General features: G+C 41.1%; 2 long non-coding RNA genes across 2 annotated transcripts in view; one reads left to right on the top strand and one right to left on the bottom strand.

The window, feature by feature from the left end:
* Positions 1-14,913, top strand: part of LOC134730148 (uncharacterized) — a 124,270-nt gene that overhangs the window by 98,019 nt on the left and 11,338 nt on the right. The gene's annotated exons all lie outside the window — the stretch shown is intronic.
* The window catches only part of LOC103786605 (uncharacterized), a 271,965-nt gene continuing 257,800 nt past the window's right edge, over positions 749-14,913 (bottom strand). The window contains exon 7 of the long non-coding RNA XR_008622629.2: positions 749-1,523. This is a non-coding gene — a long non-coding RNA (uncharacterized LOC103786605). The remainder of the gene's footprint in view (positions 1,524-14,913) is intronic.

Raw genomic sequence — 14,913 nt, forward strand, 5'->3', positions numbered from 1 at the left:
AAATGCCCAGCAGGTATACAAAAAGGCATTCAACATCACTAACCATCAGAGAAATGCAAATCAAAACCACAGTGTAATATTATTTCACATATGATGGCTATTTTTATATACATATATAGCAATATTGAATGGCAAACAAGATAACAAATATTGGAGAAGATGTGGGGAAAATGGAATCCTTGTACACTATTGGTGGGAAAGTAAATTGGTGTATTTACTATGGAAAACAATATGGCAATTACAAACTAAAAATAGAACTATCATTTTATTCAGCAATCCAACTTCTGGGTATTTGTCCAAAGGAATTGAAACCAGGATCTCAAAAAGATATATGCATTCCCCCGTTCATGTCCTTTGCAGGGACATGGATGAACCTGAAAACCATCATCCTCAGCAAACTAACACAGGAAGAGAAAACCAAACACTGCATGTTCTAACTCACAAGTGGGAGTTGAACAATGGGAACACATGGACACAGGGAGGAGGACATCACACACCAGGGCCTGTCTGGGGGTGGGAGGCAAGGGGAGGGAGAGCATTAGGACAAATACCTAACGTATGCAGGACTCAAAACCTAGATGACAGGTTGATAGGTGCAGAAAACCACTATAGCACATGTATACCTATTTAACAAACCTGCACGTTCTGCACATGTATCCCAGAACTTAAAAGTTAAAAAAAAAGACTTATGCATTCCTATGTTCATTACAACATTATTCATGATAGCTAAGACATATAAGCAATTTAAATGTCCATTGATGAATGAATAAATAAACTGTGGTTTATATAGTAGAATATTATTTAGCCCCAAAAGAGAAGGAAACCCTGCCATTTTTGACAACATGGTGAACTTGAAAAATACTATGCTAATTGAAGCAAGTCAGACACAGAAGGAAAATTATCACATAATACCATTTATAAGATGAATCTAAAAGAGTCAAATTCATCAAAGTAGAGAGTGAGATGGTGGTTACAGAGGTTGGCAGGAGATGAAAAGGGGGAGGTATTAATCAAAGGGTACAAAGTTTCAGTTACAAAAAAAGAATAAGTCATATAGGTTTACCATACAGCATAGTGCTTATAATAGTTAATACTATTCTGTATACTTAAAAATTGGCTGAAATTATAGATCTCTTGTTAAGCATTCTTATCACAAAAAAAAAAAGAAATAAGAGGATGAGAGGAAACTTTTGGAGGTGTTGAATGGGTTTACAGCATCAATTGTGATTATGGTTTCATAGATACATATCTCCAGACTCATCAAGTTGTATACATTAATTGTGTATAGTTTTCCACATGTCAACAACAATAGAGAGAGAGAGAGGCCCTTCCCAGAGCAGCTCTCCTTGCTCCTACGCCAAATGGGAAGCTTCAGTTCCAGCTCTTGTCTTCAGACTTTTCAAATGTTCATCAGATACCAAGTTCTGCACTTCTCAACTCTAGGGAAACCATGTCAAGTTCTTCAGATGTCTTCCTGAGGCTCTCCTTGCATGACTGGAGTTGTAGGGCAGGCACCCCATGTGCTGTGGTGGAGAAGGGAGTGAGGACTCACAGCTTTCTGACAGCTCCTTCTCTAACAAGTCCCTACTTTTTAATCTCTCCAAAGTCTTTTATTCCATCCACCTTTCCTAATACTGAACCTAGAAGGGCATAGGACTAGAGCAAGTCCTGGAAGTGTGCATCTATAGCATGTGGGAGTACTAGGGACTGCTGTGTTGTTCTTGACCTTTGAGGTCTCTGAGAAAACAGAAAGCATCTCACTTAATACTCTTTTATATAACTGTAGAACAAATTATTGTTACATCATATATGTGCACGTGTGTGGATGTATGGATATAAAACCACACTAACATCTTGCAGAACTCAGTTTGGAAAATCTGAGTTAAGGCATTTCTGATTAACTTGCATTAGACAGAAGTTACCCCAACTTCCTTCTGAGAACAACACTTGCTCAGAAAGTCTTAAGCTGAATGATCCAAAACACCTACAGTGTTTTGCTGAAATCAAACTTTGGGCTGCAAAGTTGGCATGTCTTTCCAGCAGAGGGTATTGGATTTGAATCGCTCAGCTCTGTTTGGAACCAACAAAGCACAATTATACAACAGTTGTTCTGGGCTTCTAATGATGTCAGAGAATGGGGAACATGGAAAACACAATTGTCCCACTTAGAGAAATTAGCAGGGACCCCAATGTCATCATCACGAAACTAATCAGCTTACTCATCAGCTCCATATTCTGAAACTCAGCTAGTTTTTACGAAGCCTCTATGGGAATTAGAAAAGACCCTCCCCACTCTAGGCAGATAAATTAGAAAGAGATAGCCTCCTGGACAGGTGTACCTCCAGGCCACAACTGTGCTTGGTCTAGATTTTAACCACATTCAGCCACATGCCCTGGCTAGTTACAAACTGTGCCATTGTAAACAGTGGCCCCAAATATATTTTGTTTATTTTAAATAAACTTAATATTTTCACCATAGATGTGATAATGTTTATACAAATTATTTCTAAAATATGTAAAAAACAACTATTTTTGCCACCACCCAAAGGCATAAATGTTGTATTTCTTGAGCATATTTTAAGTGGTTGTGATCACACTGTATGTATGGCTTTGTATGCTTCTTAATATAACGATATGATACAAGCTCCTTTTTTGTTCTACAAATTCTTTGTCAATGCCATGTTAAGTAGGTTTTCCATAGATATCAACAAGAAAGACATGAGCGAATCTTAGGGAACTCAGGGAATAAGCCAAAGACAGCTGAAAATGAATGAAAAACTCCAGGGCCTATCTTTCTGGAAAAGATTAAAAGAGGGAAAACACATATACAGATGGAAGGTTTGAAACCTATATTTTGGCAGGTATTTTCTGAGTCAGAGTGCAAGTCTTGAAGGGACTTAGGACTGATCTTCAAGAAATCTGGAACTCACCGTGGTCCAGCACTCTCTCCATTTGAGGAAAGCTGGATCAAAAAGCACCTCACTGGGCCAACTCATGCCAGCTTCTCAAAGCCAAGGATAGCATTTTATCCAAATATTTTGCTTTAATCTCAACTGAAAGTCAAACTTTAAAAATAGCAGGAGGCATTTTGCAAATCTAATTAGTCTCCTCTGAGATGCTCTGGGGTGCATTGAGTACCATCTACCTGCATTTGGCAGACTAGAAGTAGGGAGAGGTGGAGTAGAATAACCCACCGGTGAGCTGCAGCCAGTGGAGGGCCAGGCTTTTATGAAGCTCAGGGTGACAAACAGATAGCCACCCCATTCACTGACCTGCTTTATGGAGACCAGAGGTGATGTTCAGAGACAGCTTTAGAAAGAGCTATTGCTTGGGACTGGGAGTGGTGGCTCATGCCTGTAATCCCAACACTTTGGGAGGCTGAGGTGGGTGGATTACTTGAAGCCAGGAGTTCCAGAACAGTCTTGGCAACATGGTGAAACCCCAACTCTACTAAAAATACAAGAAAAAAAGCCAGGTGTGGTGGCGCATTCCTGTAGTCCCAGCTACTCCAGAGGCTGTGGTGGGAGGACTGCTTGAACACAGGAAGTGCAGGTTGCAGTGAGTCAGTATCTCTGCGCTCCAGCTTGGGTGACAGAGTGAGACTCTATCTTAAAAACAAAAAACAAAAAAGCTACTGCTTGCAGAAAGTTATATTTGGCATTCCTAATCTCTTTGCATCCTGAAAGCACCTCACCAGAAAAAGTTCTCATCCACATGTCTCTCCCCAACCCCTGCCCATCAAAATAAGTTCTATAGAGGGCTAGATTTGTCAGTTCTCCATGGGACAAAAACTCAGAGCTCTACATCCTAGGACGTGAGTTCTCTAAGTCATTAAATAAACTCTGGCCAATCATGTAAATCCTTTGGGATTCTGGCAGTGACTTGTTATATTTGAAAGTTTCTTAGATTTTCTTTATGAAAAAAAGAATGCTCAAGATAGATTTTATGTCACAGCTCATAAATTCAACTCAACATGTGTTTATTGGACACCTTTTATGAAACACAAATTTTGTAATAAACTATATTAAATCATTCATGAGAATAACATGCATTGTGTATATTTCCTGAATGGAAATGGTAACCAAACTTGTTCACAAAAACTCCTAATGAATCACTTAACTGAATCAATTATACCCCTAACATGAAACAGATGATTCACACAAAAGGGATAGAGTTTAAGAAAAGTACTATTTATAAATATGTTGGCAGGGTGAAGAGAAACCCACTAGGGACAGTGAAGCACCCTAGAGCCAGCAACAATGGGAAGCTTTTACCTGTCCTCAGCCAAAAGATAGAAGAAGCTGTTGCTGGAACCAGTGAGACCCTTAGCTCTAGGAGGATGGGGCTTCCCAACTGGTGCTGGGATTTTCAAGGGAAGAAAGTAGCCATTGCCAAACTGTGACCAGAAGGGACACAGAGGGATAAACACTGAAGCTCTCTCCCTTTCCACTCTTCAGTCTTCTGCCAATGATTCTCATTGACTGAACCCAATAGGAGCCCAACTATCCTTAGAGGTTAGCTTTTGGTGGCACAGAAGAATGACAGAAAGGTCTGGGGAGTGGATCTGGGAAAGTAAATGAAGAACACCCAGCGTAGCCCATTCACCGCCACCCCACTTTCTCCCTTTGCATTCACTCTTACGCTTTGGATGGAAAGCTCATGATCTTAACAGGTGGAACACATAAAATTTTAGTAGCTTTATATCATCACCTGATAATGTCAATTCAGTTTCACCTTAAACCTAAAATATTAACACCAGGAGTGCTCTGCTCTTTCATATAAGGCAGTTGGGGTGGGAGGAAGAAGACAAAAAATAATTAATTCACCTAAAATTTAGCTGCTAGAGTTTTCATTGCTGTAAGTGGTCACAAGAAATTAATTGGTAATCATTGCTTCTTTTTTCCACACATATATTACATTTACTACCTGCAGAGTAGCTTCTGCATCATCTTGACATGGGATGACTCAAACCCTCATTTCTTTAGGGTCTTAGTCATCAGCTATCCTTTTTTATTGAACTGCAACAGCTTTCCATTGACTAAGACTATTGGACAAGAAAGTACTAAGAGAGACCCAGAGAATTCCCATGGGTCCCAGATTGGCCTTAATTTAGTCCTTCTGTGTGACAGGGCACAATAAATATAAGCATACTGCTTCAATTATTTCTTCATAAAATAAGTGCTTTGTGGTACTAAATTTTACCTTCTAAAATGACCCCCAATAATCTCTATCTCTTGGTATTGATACCCTTCTGTGACTCCCCTTCCCATGCTTATGTGTGTGAGCTGGTCTTAGTGACTTGAATCTAATGTACAGAATATGGCAAAAATGATGGCACTTTACTTTTGAGATGAGGTTATTAAGGGATTTGACATCTATCTTCTCTCTATCTCTATCTCTGTCCCTTTGGCTATTCTGGAGTTCTTGCCCTGATGAAGCGTGGTAACATGTTGTTAGGGGCCCTGTGGAGAAGGCCATTTGGCAAGGAAGCCCAGTGAGGAACTGAGGTCCCCAGTCCAAGAGCCATCATGGAACTGAATTCTGCTAACAACCACATGAGTAAAATTAGATATGGATTCTTCCCCAGTCGAATCTTCAGATGAGACTGCAATCCCAACAGACACCTTGATTGCAGCCTTGTGAGAGACCTAAAATAGAGATTTAGTTAATAAATGCCTGTTATTTTAAACCAGTAAGGCTCAGGATAATTTATCATACCGTAATAAGTAAATAATGTAAGAGACAATGTAATGTGATCTATCATGGTAATGGATAAGGCAACAAACTTTCTTATTGGTAATCAGGACCTGATCTTTACAGTGACAGCCATCTCTGCCTGTTGGATCAATAGCAAAAGGACCCTAAAATGGCAGGGGCAATTCCCAGCTTCAAATATAACAGAACCATGTCTGTAATTCCTGTTAAAAGTATTCTTCTCTTGGGCACAAGGACCTCCAAACCCATTAAGGTAAGGTTGTAGAAGAAGGCAGCAAAAGTTCCTTAAGTATACTTTAATTTCCATTTCATTAATCTTGGGCCTACACATTCTGGCTTGAGGGAAGGCAGCACCACTTAGGGCCACTGATTTAAGGCATGTACTTTATCCTGTAAGTTCTAATCTCATATGGTGGTGTCTCCCAGCTGGCACCATAAGTGAATCTTCAACAGGGCATTCTATAAGTTTATCAAGCAAGCTTCTCTTCAGTGGTGGGTCGCAATAGATGTGAACCCATTGGTATATTTCTTTTACCATAAGTTCCTTGTTCAGAGGCATGAAGTATGAGACACTATGGCAATAGATAAAATATTTATAAATCCTTGACTGGTGGTGCCACCAGAAGTATTGCAAGCAGGGAAGACAAGTTTATTTTCAGAATATCTGTATATCTATATCTATCTACACACACAAACACACACACGTATTACCTTGAAGACAAATTGATATCTCCTCCACAAGGAGAGAAGTCTAATGTAATCAACTTACATTAAGGTAGTTTGTTTGTTCCCCAAGAATAACTGCGTGCCATATAAAAATTTCAGCAGTAGCCTCTGTTGCTGGCAAATTGAGCACTCAGCAATGGCAGTAACAAAATAAGCCTTCTTGAGAGTAAGTTCTTGTTATTGAGCCCAAGCATTCAAAATGTAAAGATACACCCCTAATAGTCTGCCTTTCTCTTTGTTATAGGAAAGTGCAAGAAGCAGCTACTTGTATCTCACTCAGAGGGGAATTTTCTTTCCAGACTCATGAAAACTTTACCAATATGTCAGGCTCCTGACTTTTTAGATTTTCTGTCATCCTCTGGCATGCATGTGTCTCATAAACTATATAAGTTGCTTGATACTTGGCTCACTGAGTCCAATTAGCATTATATCTTTAATATAATGGATTAGAATGATGTTCTGTAGGACATCAAGATAATCAGTTTCCTTAAGACCAGGAGAGCTCACATCATCCTGTGATAAGACAATGGGTTCTTGTCCTGGACAAATGAAGGCAAAATGCTTACAGTTACCTTTATCAATGAAGGTTGGTAAATAATAAAGCATTTGCTAAATCAACCACTGTATATTGGATGCCGGAGACTGTGTTGATTTCTTCCAGTAAACATCCCCATTTTGAACCATGCTGCAATTGGCATTACTACCTAATTATATTTGTGATAATCCACAGTCACTTTCCAAGGCTATCTGGATTTTGTACTGGACACAGAATCAAGTTAAACAGAGAATCACCATCCTTGAATCTTTCGAGTCTTTTATGGTGGCATTTATATCCACAGTATCTCTTTGGGATACAGTATTGCTTCTTTATTTGAAACAAGTGGTAGACAATTCCTTCCTATCAAAATACTCCTTACTTATTGGGTTGGAGAGTAATAGAGGGATTCTTCCAATTGCTAAGTATATCTATTCACAATTGTATTCTCAATTTTCTGCTGCTGAGTAACATTACCATAAATTTAGCAGCTTTAAACAACTTCTATTTGTTATCTTACAGTTCTGCAGATAAGAATTCCAGGCAGGCTGAACTGGGCTATCTGCCTGGGGTCTCACAAGTTCAAAGTCAAGGTGTTAGCTGGGATGGGCTCTTATCTGGAGGCTCTGGGGAAGAATCCACTTCCAAGCTAATTCAGATTGTTGGCAGAATTCAGTGCTTTGTGGTTGGAGGACTGAGGTCTTCATTTCTTTGCTTCTAGCTGGAGACTTCTCTCTATTTTTAAAGACCCCCTGCATTCCTTCGCATGTGGTTACCTCCATCTTCAAAGCCAGCAATGGCACCTGGAATCCCTACTGTGCTTGAAATCTCTGACTCACTCTTTTGCCAGTAGCTGGAATAAAAACTTTCATCTTTTAAAGGGTTCATGTGATTAGATTAGGCCCATTCAGATGATATCTTTCTTACCACATAACATAAAATAATCATGAGAGGGACAGCTCATCATATTCACATGTTCCACACTGAAGGGAAAACACTGTACAAAGGCAAGGACAAGAGTCATTGGGTGCCATTATTAGACTTCTACCTACCATATCAATTACATTTATGGTGGGAAAATAACCACAGTATGGGTTCACAACCCTCCAATCCCCGTAAGGTAGACTCAATTGATCACCTGACTTTCATAGGCCTCCACTCTGAATGACCAGACCATGTGGTATTATGAGGATTAGGAATTAGTTTATGTTTCTGAGAATTAAACATTAGGTCAGAGCCAGTATCTAACAACTTATGGGGAAGCCCAGATACTTCTTGTCCCCTAATTTGCAGACACACTTGCAAATGGCAACATATCCCTCAGACTCAGAGGATGGTTTTGCTGAGAATTCAGCATGTAAGATTTTCAAGAGTCTTTTCTCAAATGGACCTAGCCTCCCCATTAATTGATGGACTCTGGATGAACGAACTATCATGAGTCTGGGAACTGGGAATGAGGTTATAAATCTCTACTATGGCAACTTGAGTCAGGCTTGCACCCAAGAGAGCTAAAACTTTTCCGCTTATATGTCAAGCATCACCTCAGTAGGCTGCACATCTATTTTATTACCAGGGACTCATTAATCATTAGCCATCAACATAGTTTGCTGTGGGTCAAAACACTCTGATTACCACTCTATCCCTGGGGCTTAATTCAGTAATTGCACCCACTTATCTCTGACAATTAATCTACGCCACTGGACCTCCACAGTGCCTGGATCCCATTATTCCCAGTGAAACCTGTGAACCTAATTTCACTGCAGCATCTCCCACCATTATCATGGGTGTACATAGTACAGTCATCACAGACTTTTTCAAGGAATCCTTCTTCTTTGCCAGGAAAGTTCTAGGATTCAAATATCCTTGACTATAGGGTGATGTTGAGGCCAGGCTTTAATTATCCAATCTAGTAGATTGTTAATGCCATTCTTAGCTGCTATAGCAATATATTAAATCTCAAATCCTAGATGAATACCCTCACTGACAAATTTGTTCTGATTTAATCTTATATTTTGATCTTCTTGGCCTATTACTCTTAGAATCAACTCCCATACCTTTTTCTGAGATTCTGCTAATAAAAATTAGCAAGACACAGCAAATATAGCAGTTTATAGGCATGGTAAAGATGACTGCATATGCTTTGCTATTTGTATTAGTTTGCAAGGTCTGCCATAACTAAGCACCACAAATTGGATGGCTTAAACAACAGAAGTGTATTTTCTTACAGTTCTGAAGGCTAGAAGTCTGAGACTAAAGGATTGGCAGGGTTAGTTTCTTATAAAATCCTCTCTTCTTGGCTTGGGCATCTTTTTGTGTCTCCACTTGATCTTCTTTCTGTGCATATCTGTGTCCTAATCTCTTCTCACAGTAAAGACACATCATATTGGATTAGGGCCCACCCTCATAACTTCATTTAATTTTAATTACCCTCTTTAAAGACGATGTCTCCAAATACCATTACATTGTGGGGTACAGGAGGTTAGGACTTCAACCTATGAATTTGGGAAGAACACACTTCAGCCTGTAACACTATTCTCCCCATAATATAAGTGAAATTGATCATTCCCCCCTTGAATATCAGCTGACCTGGCAATCTGTTTTGAACAGTAACGTGGTAGAAATAATACTGTAAATACTGTATAGCTTTCAAGGCTGGGCTTTAAAAAATATACCGCTTCCTTCTTGACCTAGGACCACTCTCCCCTTCAGAACCACTTACTAGGTAAGGACAAATCTTGCCATTTGTCCTTTTCTCTGTGTCCTTTTCTCTCTAGTGCCACCAGAGGTGATGTGCCCACTACTGCTAAAGAGAGAAGTCAAGTGGAGGGAAGCCCAAAGCTATGTTTGATGTTCCAGCTCCATCTACTCTCCAAGCTGAAGAGCTGCACAGTTGAGCTCTAGCCAACCTGTAGAGTATATGGTGATTAGCTCAAGCCATTAAGTTTTAGGGTGGTTTGTAACTACCCTACACTGAACCAAAACAACAGGCTAACTACTCCTGGAGTAAGCTTTGTACTTCTCTGTCTGGCTGCACAGGACTCTGACTTTTGTCATGGGCCTGGAGGCAATGAGATAGTGGAGATAGGTCTTGAGGAGAATTTAGCAGTTGCTTAGGGTGAAGTTACTGGAAGGATTTTATGCATGGGAAGTCAACCCCTCAGCCAGAATATTCAGAGAGAGTTCTCAGCTACAGCTATGTCAGTCCAAAACCCCCATCCCATATGTCTCAGGGTCTCATTCTGTTCTATGGTGCTCTTGCTTAGCATAAGAAATATAGCTGCTGTTGGCTCTGCAACATCATATTTCTTACAATCTGGACAGAGCTTGATCCTCAGCAGCTATTACTAGACAAAAGAGATTCATTCAAAATGACTATAGGGGCTTTCTGATTTTACCCCTGCACCCCTTCAAGGACATTCAAAACTTGCCATTTGTCCTTTTCTCTGTGTATAATCTCTAGTGCCACCAGACATGATCTGCCCACATCACATCTCTAAAATCTTTATTGTTGCCATAGTGACTAAGTATCTCCGTCCTTTGATCTCTCCAAGTCTTGGCTTCCACCAGCACTCTCTCCCATGCTACCACTGGCAATAATTTAAGTAATTGATGCCAACACATGCTACGGATTACCAGTGTCTCGTTTCCCCCAGTGAGGAGGATATCAGAGAACTCATCAGATATGTAAGCAACCCAGCCCCTGAATCTTTTTTGACTGATGCTGGTGCAGTCCCTGTATCAGCTAGGGCCCTGACTAAGAGTTTAAAGAAGGAACTATTTACAAATGCATGGGCAGAGGTGAAGAGCAGCAACAAAGTAGGATGAAGCACCCAGGACCATCCCCAGCAGGAAGTGATAACCATTCCTAGGTTGAGAAAGGACCAGGGATGAGAAGAGTTAGCAGACCAGACCTGGCAAGAGTTGAAGCTCCAGGAGAGATCTGATCCATTGGAGCTGTAACTTTCATGAAAGAAGTGCAGGCATTACTAAGTGGAGGCCTGCTACAGAGGAATCCAGGGAAGTTAACACTCCATCCTCTCTCTCCTGCAATCCACCCATCTCCTGCCATTGTCTCCCACTGGCCAGAACTACTGGAAAGCCAGGAACAAGGAAGCCAAATGATGTTCCTAAAAGCCAGCCTCCTGGGGCTCAGAGCAGGTATAGAAGAGTGCAGCATATCTTGAGGACCCCACAGAAAATTTCTAGCACCATGACTCACATTCAAATCTTATTTTCTACCTGGATGTTCTCCACACCTCCTGAACTGATCATCACTTTATTCACGTTGAGGACCTGATTAGGACATTTGGTAAGACCCTTAGCGTTGCTAGTGTTGTTCTTATTAATTTCTTTTTCTTGATTTTTTTATCCTTTTAAAATTTATTTTCCCAGCTTACTATGTCTACCCTCCTGATCAGCCACTCTGATGTGTTTATCATCTATCCTTGAATTAACATATACCCTTGTAAACATGTAATTTTGTCTTGTAAGCATATATATCATGGTGGTTAACTTTATGTGTCAACTTGATTGGGCCACAAGGTACCCAGGTATACAGTCCAACATTATTCTGGGTGTACCCACAAGAGTGTTTCTGGATGAGATTAGCATTGGAATCTGCTGGCTGAGTAAAGCAGATTGCCTTCCATGATGTGGGTGGGCCTCATCCCATCTGAAAGGACAAAAAGACTGGAACTTCCTCGAGTAAAAGGGACCCCCTCCTGCCTGTGGCCTTCAAACTGAGACATCGAGGCTTTTTCATGTGTTTGAATTTGAGCTGAAGAATTTGCTCTTCCTGAATCTGGAGCCTGCTGGCATTCAGACTGGAACTACACCATCAACTCTCCTGGGTCTCACTACCAACAAATCTTAGGACTTGTCAGCTTCCATGATCATGTGAACAAATTCCTCATAATAAATTGTGTGTGTGTGTGTGTGTGTGTATGTGTGTGCGTGCGCATGCACGTATATCTCCCATTGGTTCTGTTTCTCTGTAGAACCCTGACTAATACTGGCATCATTAATTTGCCAGAATGGTACTGCACTGTAGAGCTTTTTCGGATTCTTGCCTTTGCAATGCAGCACTGTATTTCTAGGTGCTTCTTATTCGTGTTGCTGTGTGTATAACTAGTTGGCTGCTTCTAACTAGTACTAACTACTATTCCATAGTTAATATACATTCCTTTTATTTAGCTATTCCCTTCATGGTGGCTTCCATCTCCCAGATAGCACAAACAATCCACTAATGAACATCATTTTACCTCTGTCCTCATAGACAGGTGTGAGAACGACTCAGAGCTGTACGTTCGGGATTGTTTTCCTAAGTCAGAAGGACTCTTACTTTTGTATCTCCTGAACATGGGTTCTAGTTCTCTTTTAAAATGTTGCTCAATAAAACAGCTGCTTGGCTCTCTTCTTTGGTTCTTGCTTCATGTCTGTACCCTCCTTCCCAGAAGAAAGAAGAGATCATTTTAGAATAGTTGAAACACACCTGAACCCCTGACACTTATAACCGCCATATATATGATTTGCATGTTAGAGATGAGGTAGCAAACTGGGAGGTTTTGGGTGACATCCCCAACTCACTTGAGTGGTGTAGAGGTGTGCCCATTTATTATGTGCTCCATTCATACATGGGCGAGATCACACATGCATCAATGTTGGTCTATTGGGAAGTTAAAGTGATTGATTTCTATCTAAAAGACAGATCATAAAACCTAGCACCACTGTTGGGAAATGTTGGTGCAGAGTTGTAAAGGTTAGATTATTGGATTTGATAACAACACTAATGCTTGCTTGTAAATAAAATTTACCCATGCTGCTCTTCTTTGGAGTCCTCTCCTCATTTTTGTTATTAAACCGAGCATACCATTCCTGCTACCCTGAGTCTTCTCTATATCACCATGAAGGAGACGTGGGGATCTGATCCCAGGCCTGTCTGTCTGCAGAGTGTGCACTCTTAGCCCTTTGGGAAGTACAGCAAGCAAAGCTCAGCTCCAGTGCCCAGAACCCTTCCTGCCACCCTCCCCAGCTTCTTTTCAGAACCTCAAGGTTCTTCATTCTTTTTCTCCCTTACCCTTTATAGCTCTCGGTAGGTATCAGGGATTCTTATAAAATCTCACATGTGGTAGAGCTTTCAAAGATTATCTTTTCAAAGCTCCCACCTGAAGCAGGAATGCTGCCTCTGGCACTTCAGCAGCTGGTTCCCTGCTTTGCCTGGAGAACATCTCACTTTCTCCATTGCCCTTCTGTGACACTCCTATCCTGGAGAAGTGCCAACTCTGCTCTGTCTGGAAATGGCTTTTTGTACTTCTTCTGCTTTGTGCAACCCAGCTACCCCAGGCCACACAGACTGGCACCACTCCTCCCAACTCCTAACAGCGATTTGAGCACTCCCAGACATCACTGCATCTTCCCCTTGTCAGACAACCCCATTCCCTTCCCTGTGTATCTTTCAAAAATAAATTTACATGGGGTACATTTCCATCTTTACTCTTATTCCTTCCTGTGGAATGAGGGACTCTGAACCCTAAAACACACCTCAGGAACTTCCACAAGAGTTGTGGTTAGGAACTTAGAGAGCCTTTCTTTGTCCCTTAAAGAATACTAGGTCGGGTGCAGTGGCTCACGCCTGTAATCCCAGCACTTTGGAAGGCCGAGGTGGGCAGATCATGAGGTCAGGAGTTCGAGACCAGCCTGGCCAATATGGTGAAACTCCGTCTCTACTAAAAATAAAAAAATTAGCTGGTCGTGGTGGAATGTGCCTGTACTCCTAGCTACTCGGGAGGCTGAGGCAGGAGAATTGCTTGAGCACAGGAGGCGGAGCTTGCAGAGAGCTGAGATTGTGCCTCTGCACTCCAGCCTGGGCAACAGAGCAAGAACCCATCTCAAAAAAATAAAATAAGGGAAAAAAGAATACTAAGTAAGCAATCTTATCTATCCCTCTCACCCTATGTGTGCTATAAATTCCAGAGGGATGGTTACAGAATGACTATTAAATGGGAATCTCACATACACAAGCACACAAAGGAGGGCATCTGGGGTTTGCCCTGGTCAGAGAGCTGAGATCCCTGCCAAGATGACATTAAAGAAAAATTTCTCCAATGCCAAGAAAGCTACCGTGCAAAAGGGAGACACACAGAATTAAAATAGGTGAGAGACTGAGGGGCAGAGGAGGATCCCAAGTACCATGGGATATTGGATGGCCAGACCACACCAAAAAGAATCACCTCTGCTGAAGACTTAGTTGCTTCATTATCTATAACCAGGTTAAATCAAGGAAGTTAACTGAAGTCCATGGCCCTGTGCTTTCAAAAAGAAATCTCAGCAGCTGCAGGTCACAGTTGCAAACATCCAGGGAGCCCAGCCTTTGCCCTCTCCTCCCTCCAACCAGCTACAGGAACCTGACATCATTTCTTAAAAGGATAGAATTTTATCTGCTTGAAAACTTCCATTTTGGGTCCTCTCAAAGCAAAGGGTTATTGTCTTGATGAAAAATTAATGGAGAGAATCATTTCCCGTGTGTGTGTGTGAGCGTGCATGCGTGTAGTGTTAGCATGTGCATAAATGACTGAATAACTTAACCTAAGGAGGGATGTGAATGGGTATAGAACAATGGCTAGAGAATGCCAAGCATTTGCCTTGGAAACAAGGAAGGCTGCACCTTATAGGGCCGATCTGGCTTTTCCAGATTGGTTATTCCAAGGCACCCTGAGGCCATGGTTGAGCTGTGCAAGTCTGATTTCATTTAAAATTATATAGAAACAAGTGTATTTATAAAACGATAATTAGTTCTGCAATTCCTTGAAAAAGAAATGCATATATGAATATGTACATATGTTTATAGTGTATCAAATCGTTCTGGAGGAAGGCTGAGGCTAGACATCATAGCAGAATTTTTAATTCACAATGTGAGTAGCAGAAAAGGCACCTCCTCC

The sequence above is a fragment of the Pan paniscus genome, chromosome 23 (assembly GCF_029289425.2).
Source record: "Pan paniscus chromosome 23, NHGRI_mPanPan1-v2.0_pri, whole genome shotgun sequence".
Lineage (NCBI taxonomy): Eukaryota > Metazoa > Chordata > Mammalia > Primates > Hominidae > Pan > Pan paniscus.